Source organism: Arachis hypogaea, chromosome 20, assembly GCF_003086295.3.
Source record: "Arachis hypogaea cultivar Tifrunner chromosome 20, arahy.Tifrunner.gnm2.J5K5, whole genome shotgun sequence".
In the NCBI taxonomy this organism is placed as follows: domain Eukaryota; kingdom Viridiplantae; phylum Streptophyta; class Magnoliopsida; order Fabales; family Fabaceae; genus Arachis; species Arachis hypogaea.
The window spans coordinates 18,048,498-18,058,291 of NC_092055.1; the positions used below are offsets into that span (position 1 = coordinate 18,048,498).

The window sequence follows — 9,794 nt, forward strand, 5'->3', positions numbered from 1 at the left end:
CGGTCATCAAACCGCTTTAGTTATTGGTTCACTAGTTTAGTGGTTCAACCGGTTTAACCGATGGTCTAACCGGAAAAACTGTTTTAAAATAAAATAATAAATAAATTATAAAGGACCAAAAGTTGAGGATACTCCAAGAACTCCTGTTAGATGCAACTGCATTCAACATTATCACATATTCTCACACACACACAAATTCAAAGCCTTACATCAAAGAACAATCACAGCAAGTGATTTGGAAAGAAAATGTAAACACCAAACAATCACAAGCATACACAACATGTGAATATTATTATAGCAAACATAATACAAAATAGCTCTTCTAATGCGTCTCCTAAAATATCCCAAATAAAAAAGCTACATGATCTGATCCACTTGATTCAGAAAGTTACATCTATTGGAAAAATTAAGAATCAACTAAAAGAAAAAGAAGAGGAAGGCCTGGTTGATTCGATTCAATTCGCTGAGAGAGTTGGGATTTTGATTCAGAAATCATGCCGATGGTGGATTCATTTCCAGAGGACATGATACTTCCTCCCAATATAAGCTCACTGCGCATAAGCACATTGAAGTGTCTCAAGAAGCTAAACTACAGAGGTTCCAATATCTGAATGCTCTTTATATACTTGAAATTCATTGCTGTGACATCCTTTATTTCTTGCCTGATGAAGAATTTCCTTCCACCCTTAATCAACTTTATGTCCAAGAATGCCCTTTGCTGACTCCAAGACTTAAACCAAATAGTGGGAAGGAGTGGCACAAGGTGGCTCGAATTCCACACATACAAATTGATAACCAAATACTCTATTTAGGGAACTAGTGCCAAAGCTAGGCACTCAGGTTAGAGGACTATAAACACTATGCACAGGTAACATGTTATGCATTCTGATGAGGACAAAAGGGATGAATCCATGTTGTGCCAGTTTCATTGTGTCTTGATCTGTACTACCCTTTGATTTTCATTTTTAGCATTCAGCAAAAAATATTACAAAACAGCAACAAGTAATCCCTAATCCCTGAACACAAATTTCAATAATGATTTGATTTTCATTTTTAGCAGCAGCAAGAAAATTTCAACAAATATTTCAGGAATTAAAGAAAGAGCAACAGCACAAAATCAGCAAAAATTAGCAATTTCACAATTTCACATTAAAAATCAGCAAACAAAGGCTTTGGGGAGAGAAGACAGAGACACGAACAAGAATCGAAAAAGTGAAAGCAATGACACTAACCATCGATGGAGTCACGGACGGCGACCGGGGAGACGACGGTGAGTGGCGAGCTGCTCCAAGCCAACAAAACAGAGAAGCCATGGAGGACGGATGGAGGACAAGGGGAAGGAGGAGGCCGAGCTACAAGAGAGGGCCTGGCCACAGACGGCGGCGACAGCATGGACGGCGGCAGCACTGCGGTAGAACAGTTGCAGGGAGGACCTAGGGTTTTGGTTTGGTGATTTAACTTTGCTTCAAAGTTCAGAGGGATTCACAAATTGGGGGGGTGTGGTGGGGGAAGGGGGGAGGGAGTAAAGCTGTAAAGGTAACGTTTTTTCTTTTTTTTTTTCTTTTTTTGCAAATAATCAAAACGGTGCCGTTTAAAGAGAACCGGCCGGTTACCGATTCGGTCCAACCGGCCGGTTCTCGGCCGGTTTGGCGGTTTTGGAACGGTTTTCAAATGGGCGGTTATTAGAGATGGACCGGATCATTTTCATCGCCGGTTCCCGGTTGGACCGGTTCAATCGGCCGGTCCGGTCCGGTTTTCAAAACATTGGAAATTACATTACGAGGGAGGTTCATAATGTTTCTAAACAAGATGATACAAAAAAATTTGTAAAATTCTTATTGAGAGTGAAAGAGAAAAATTCTTTTAAAACTATAATTACGACGCAATTCTTTTGAAAAATTTGTAAACCGACTTTTGGCCCTTCATCAATGATACAAAAGTATCTAGAATTAGGATTTTCAGAAGCAGTTAGAAATCTAAATAGAGTACTCGGTGATTATGCTCATCAGCGGTTGAGGCAAAACCAAAAGCTCTTCGCACGGTGCCTCCATTTGGACACCTAAAACAAAATAAAAAACCCTAGAAAACACGATGATGATTCATAATTTCCATATACTAACAAAATATCCGAGATCTAACCTGTATTCAGGTGAGCAAATATTTATTCCAGGGCTCGCCGCAACTGAACTCTCCTTCAGAGAGAGAGAGAGAGAGAGAGAGAGCCCCAGCGAAAAGTCATTCTCACCGTCTTGGAGGGAGAAGTCACTTCCCGTCGAGCCCTCCTCGACCCCATTATAGTCTATCACGCCTCTTTAAGTCCTCATCGTCCTCTTTCTTTGCTCATTCCACCGCTGTTGCGTTTGGAAAGGAGAGAAAAAAGTTTGAAAAGTTAGAGTTTGAAAGAAAGAGAGAAAAAAATTATACAAAAAAGTAAGAGAAACTAACCCTTAGTCTTTACTTTTTATTCCAAAAATTCTAGGCAACGACACGTACACATTTTGGGTTTCAAAGGGATGAGGGAACGACACCTAAGTTAAAAATCCATGAACTTTATACTATTAGAAAATTAGGAGATAAAAAATTTTTAATATTTTAACAATTATTTTATAGAAGTATATATTGAATTACTTTTTATAAATTTTGTTTAATTTAAGAATTTATTTTTAGTATAAAGAGAAAGTCAACTAGTTATTTTAATTTTATCTATTAGAGTGTTTTTAATTTAATTTTTGGTACCTAATAATCAATTTTATATATAATTTTTTGTTAGACGTAAAAAATCTAAATATCAATTAACAAACTCAACTGAAATTTGTATTTTTTTAAAATTGTTTGAAATTAGAAAGGATATGTTTACGTGTTGATATTTCTTCTTTTAAACTCTTTCTCTTCCCCTTTTTGTCGCCAAGAATAGTTGTGTCCCTCAAAAGAGTTTTCATTGTACATGTGACTTATACGCTGAAACATATAAAGCACATGTTCGGGGTGTCGAGTTTCGGACGGGTCGGTGGTGCTTTCAGGGTGTGGTGGTAGGAACCAGCTTTGATCTGAGTTTGGAGAATGAGGGCGGAGACTTCGCGACCTCCCAAGCTGTTGCGATGCGAAGGGGGAGCCACCTGCAATGACACTCCGACGCCCAAGTCAGAGTTTGTACAAATGACAGTAAGAGTATGGAAGTAGTGACGTACCGTGGGGGAGGGTAGGGCCCTCCCCTTATATATTCTGCCCCTTAGGGCGGGTCCTACAGGATTCTTATTCCTTCTAGGAAGTTTCACCCTTCTAGCTGTAACAAGCAGTGCTGGAAGAGAGGGGGTGTCTGGGCGCTCTTATCGGGTCGCTTGTTGGCCACTCACCGAGTCGGCCGGGGCGCTGCCTCAGGCGGGCAGGACTGGAACAGCACAATATCACAAATAAAACACCAATTGCAGGTAAGACACTGCTTCATTAGTTCCCATTGCTAGATTAACCATGAAATAAAGTAATGATGTTAATTTGGAATTTGGAGAAGAAGAAATATAGGTGAAGTTAAAGATTTATGATGGGATAATTTGCGATTTTTTTTTTAAAAGTTAATAAAAATTTAAAATTTGAGTATTTTTATTGTATAGAATCTATTATTTATAGGTAAAATATTAGTTTTTTTATAAGTATTTTTGTCTGTATTCATAAAGTTTATGAATACAAATAGTTTTTTTCTTAGTTATATTAAATTATTAACCTTCACCCGATGTTTTTTGTGGTCATGAACTTTCATTCGGATTGTAAAACTTAAATCTTTTCCATTGTTATCAAGGAAAATGGATTTTATTCATTTTTTTTAACAATTGAAGGAGTAAAGTGTGATTTCTCACCATTAGTTTTATAAGTATGATTAAGAATAAATATGAGAGAGAAAGAGCAATAAAGGATTAAAGATCATACTTTACACTCTCAATATTTTTTAACATTTTAGAGGATCCATTTCCGTTTTCAAGCATTAGCTTTCAACTATTTCTGTTTTTTTTTTTTTTGTCCACAGTGAGCAAGTCAACATTTTTGGTAAAGATTAAAGCAATCGGCATGATTAAAGCAAAGTCCATAAGCTTTTTCCTTTATGGGGAGAGAAAAGTCCATAAGTTTATACAAACTAGGGCCTTAATCTTTTGTCCATAAGAAAAAAAAAAATAGTATACTTTATGTTTGTACTTTGTAACATGTGGGGTAGATTTTAATTTGCTTCAAACGTTTAAATTGTGGCATTCATAATTAAATTAAAAACGAATTGATATTTGGTTTTAATTAATCCATGTGAGGATCTACCATCCTTATTTTTTTATTACTTGTGACTCTACATCAATTTCAATCAATTGACCGACAACATGTCACTAAATTTTTTTTTTTGGTCAAGTGGATTGGACAATCCCCAATCCTAGGCATTATACCCATGTTTCACACACACACACACAACACACTCACACATACTATCATAGGTATCATGGGTTCTTAAACCAACAACCAGCCTCCACTGGAATTTGAACCCAGATGCAGCGTTGTATGAGGCGGACAGATATGCCAACATGTCACTAAATTTTAAAAGGAAATCTGTGTAACAATGTTGAAGAGTGATCACAATCATAAACCCAAAAGTTAGCAGAAACAAATTAGAGTAAATAATTAAATTAATTCCTTAAATCGTATACGTAATGTAAATTGGTGTATCAAATTTTATTTGAATTAGATTGGTCTCCTCAAATTAATTAATTAACATGCATCATGTTAATTTATAATTTGATAAAAAAAATATTGTACTATTGAATTCATGCTAACGCACATTTGAACTAAATTATCATTTTTTTTATCATAAAAAACGGATGTTTTAGTAATAAAATAACCTAAATATTTACCAATATATGTATTTATGAAAAAAAATATTTTTTTATATTTTATTACACATTTTGTTTATCTTATACAAATAAAAAAATATACACATATCTCATTTATAGTCATTTATAACATTAAACAATATAAATAAAGATTGATTTTTTTTTATCTTATCTACAAACGAGATATATAAAATTTACAAAAAAAACATATCTTGATTACAAAATAATGTATAAGCAATTAAGCATGGCTATATATAGGTGTCAATGAGATCAATTTATTTGCGAGACTTTTGAATTTATAACTCATATCGGTAATTTTTTAAGAATTTCTTTTGATCATAAAGAGTATTAGAAAGTCAATAAATTTTGTAATTTATAATTATTAATTAATCATCATTGATATTTTTAATAATGTAAAATTTCATCCAATAATATAAAATTATTTATTTTTTTTACTAATTATATTGACTAAATTTTAATAAAAATATTAGTCCTTAAACTTTTTCTTTAACCATAGCTTCAAGTAATCAACAGTGCACACCACAAACATCAAGAAACTGAATAAGACGTGGCACATTGCCGGACTTTGGATTTCTAAGTTGGTAGTAATTTCTTCTAAGAAATTTATTTTTTGAAATATTTTTGAGAATTTAGATAACTTGTTAGATTAAAATAATTTCTTTTGCTAGTTTAGATTTTTTTGGCTAGATTAGAATCACCTTTTGCTTTTTGATTCACACTTTTTCGTATGAAGGCTTTAAATATTAACTCAGTTGCAAGAGAGGAATGGATACAGACGAATTAGCATGTATCATGGACAAATTAATGCCACAAAAGAGAGTATTATTCAATTGGGCATGATCTTGGGATGTTATCGGTAGGGGTGTACATTACTTGTTCTGATTTAAAGATCTGATCCCGATCTAAATATTTTAGAGGTTAAATGAGTGTAATTTCATTGCGTTTAGAATTAAATAAAAATTTTAAAAATACATCCGATCATTATTTAAGGTCGAGTTTAGATCAAGGCGAACTCGATTTCACTCGATTCATGTATATCCTAAAAAGACTGAAAAAGATATATATATTTTAAATTAATTTTAATATTATGTTATATTAATTATAAATTGATTGTTTTATTTTTAATTATACTTGATGAATTAGAAAATAAATCAAAGAATCATAAAATTAGAATTTATGGACAAATTCAAGTTCAAATAATATAAATATCAATTTTACGGTAATAAATATATTTTTTCTCTTTTATAAACAAGTGTATAATAATTTTTTGATATAAAGTTTATCAAGGCCCAGACTTCACCTGTCTAGATCCAGTTTTAGTGTGACTCGAAAGTAGTGTGATTTCACCGAGTCTAAGACCGGGTAAAAGTCTCAAAAATAGAGCTGATTATTATTTAGGGCCGGATCCAGATCAAAGTGAACTCGCCTTCACCCGACCCATGTATGCCTCTAGTTATCGGTGCTAATAAACATGTAAAATGTGAGCGTTTTTGTCTCTATCTTTCCATTAAAGTAAACATCAGTGCAGAATATCCTTTCACTTTACCTATTCGTAAGACGTGAAAGAACTCGATTATTGCTAATGCGGCTGTAGCGATTTCATTGTAGGTTTTTAAAAGATCAATTTTTTGGACAACAAAGTCTTTATAGGCTGCCGTAGACGAAAATAATTATTATCTTATATGTAATAATAATAATAATAATATAATTGTTGAGTTTAGAAAATTAAAGGGTTAAGTATGATTTTAGCCTCTAATATAGAGGTTAAAAATTTATTTTGTTTTCGACTTTTTTCGCTACAAAATGGTCCCAAAGGTTTCAGTTTGTTTTAAAATCATCATTTTATCAAATTTTTTTATTTTTATTCCAAAAATACCCCTAATTATAAAAACAAAAACAAAAACAAAAACAAAAACAAAAACAAAAACATTGAATAAGGGGGAACGGGGAAGGGATTCGCGGGGGGAAGGGGGAAGGATCTCGCCACTTCAATCTGCCGCCGCTGCTCCAATCCGCCGTCGCTGCTCCTCTGGGGTCGGCGGAGGTGCTCGATGGCAGTGGGTTCTGGTTCGAGGCAAGAACAGGGGAAGGCTTTGGTGGTGAGCCGAGGGAGGGGAAGAGGGAAGGATCTCGCCGCTCCAATCCGCCGCCACTGCTTGTCATCACTCAGTGGAGGTGCTCGATGGCGGTGGATTCTGATTCGAGGCAAGAACAGGGGAAGGCTTCGGTGGTAAGCCGAGGGAGGAAAAGGGGTCAAAGGGATTCAGGTGGCTCGCCAGCTTCTGCTTCTGCTTCCATTCTTCTTCTGCTTCTGCTTCTATTCTGCTTTTGCTTTTAGTATGTTGTTGATTTTTTATTATTGTTACTTTTGGTTGTTTCTGCTTCTGATTGATTATATTATTTCATTGTTGTTGTTATTGTTGTTTTACTCCTACTTCTGTTTCTGCTTCTATTTTACATCCACTCTACTCTCCTCTCTATTCAAATTCTTGAACTATGTAATACTCTCTATTCACAAAACGCTAGAATGTGATTTATAATGTGCATAAACCAATCTTCCTAACTCGCACATGCCAAACAGGCAAACATATATGCAAAAAGCAGTGATTGCCATGTCTATAAAATACAAATATATTTTTTTTCTTGCAAAACACAAGTTGTTTTGCTTGTTCCAACGCAAAAAACAGTCAAAGAAATAGTGACAGTCTCTTACATGATGACACTAATCCATCTCTTTTTAATACAATAAGATGCTACGTTTTAAGAGATGAAAAATAGCTCCCTATTAAACATAGGTAATATTTTGTATGTGTTTTGTCTTTTTTTCTTTGCAAATTTGAAATTGTATTTTGTATATTTGTCTATGAACAAATTTATATTTCTGTAAAATATACCATTAAAAGTTTTCAATGACCTAAAAAAAAGAGATTGAATCGATTTTTAAGCTTTTTAAAACACCAAAATAGATTCTGCAATTTTATTACGGCTGTGTCTATAATATCGATTATGTAGGAGACAATTTATTTTTGTCTCATAACGAATAAAATAAAAATAGAGTAGAAAAGAAAAGAGAACACAATTATGTATCATGGTATAACCACCTTGTACAATGTGACCTACATCCAGTCTTCACTATAATTATGATAGAAATTTTATTATCTTTTTCAAGGATTACAAACACCAATTCTCTAGGATTCTTCTTGTAGCGACCCTTAATTTTAAAAATATAAATAAGTTATAATTTATTTTATAAAATTAGAATTCCTTATTTTTAGAAAATTATTTTTATTATCAGTAATTGAACTAATTTTATAATAATTTGAATTTAATCAAATCTATAATAATAACCATTAGATACAATTGTCATGAGTATTATATGTATTATAAGTTTATATAGTTTTAAACCCTAGTATTATGTATTCATTATTGTTATTATATTCACTACGTTGTTATTATTATTATTATTATTATTATTATTATTATTATTACTATTATTACGTTTATTATTATTATTATTACATGATCATCATTGCTATTGCTAGTATTATTATTATTATTATTAATTATAAAGGATGGAAATCAAAGCCGGTTTATATTTTGGATTAAGTTATATATATATCACTATCATTATGCATATATACATACATATAAATATATAATAATAATAAAGAAAGCCAAAGCGGCTTATAAGCCTTCATAAGTCATATGTATACCTATCTATCTATCTATCTATATATATATATATATATATATATATATATATATATATGAACATTGTAAGAAAGAAAAAAAAAGAGAGAGAATAGCGTAACGAAGAGAAAAAGAAATAACGTAAATTCCTTCGAATTTTCGGCTTCGATTTCTTGCAATTCGTAACTCCAATAAAAAATCTAATCCGGTAAGAGTATTTGTAACCTCCTCCTATACACGTTGGCACTATTTTTGATTAGTGAAAGTTGACAGTGACGTAGCTCCTTTATCTCTTGGGTTTGGCCAACGGAAATTTTAGGAGGCACAGACGATTCTGAACGTTTTCTTCTTCGATAGATCGGTCAGAAAGCTTCTCCGGAGCTTTGAATATTTTGATTCTGTAGAAGGTATGATTTTGGTTTCTCGTAGTTAATGTTTAATGTCACGTGAAAACTTAGGCTAAAAGACCTTAAGATAGGTATGAACTGAATGAATAATTGATGGATTGTGTATATGGTATAAAATGTGTGGTTTAGCTGTTGTTAATAATTTGCTGTTGAAGTTGGTTGGTTTTGGGAAAAGATTTAATATTGATATTTGTTTGATTTTGAAATAATGTTACTGGAAATGATTTGAATGACTGAGAGGTGTTTGGTTTGATAATTGGGACCCTTGAAGGGTGGCAGAAATTCGAGTTTTAGAGGAGATACTGCCAAAGTTTCTATAAGAATTGGAGTTTTGATTTGAGGTGTTATTTTAAAAAGGAAAGAGATTATTATGTAGCTTGTGAATTTGAGACTATTTGTTGACCCTCTGTCGCAAGATGTGACCGGGCACTTTAACTCCCCGGATTCCCCCATGGGCATGCATATATATGAATATTGAATATTATATTTGAGCTTGGAGTTCGACTCCATGGAACACTATATTGTTGAGCTTGGAGTTCGACTTCATGAAATACTATATTATTGAGCTTGGAGTTTAACTCCATGGAATACTATATTATTGAGCTTGGAGTGTGACTCCATGGAATATTATATTTGAGCTTGGAGTTTAACTCCATGGAATATTATTGAGCTTGGGGATGCGCGCACAGAGGGACTGTCCAATGGTTAACTACCAGGACATGTCGGGTTGGCTGTATAACCGACAGATGAGACTCATCCGCCATAGGACAGGTATACATCATATGCATTTGTTTGTTTGCTTGAGTGTGCATTG

General features: G+C 33.2%; 1 long non-coding RNA gene across 1 annotated transcript; it reads right to left on the reverse strand.

Moving 5' to 3' along the window:
- Window positions 1-272: 272 nt before the first annotated feature.
- On the reverse strand, window positions 273-1,486 carry LOC112783847 (uncharacterized). The gene is made up of 2 exons (XR_003193628.3): window positions 1,233-1,486; window positions 273-1,016 (listed from the first exon to the last, which is right to left on the reverse strand). It is a non-coding gene; the product is annotated as an uncharacterized lncRNA (long non-coding RNA).
- Between the last annotated feature and the right edge of the window lie 8,308 nt (window positions 1,487-9,794).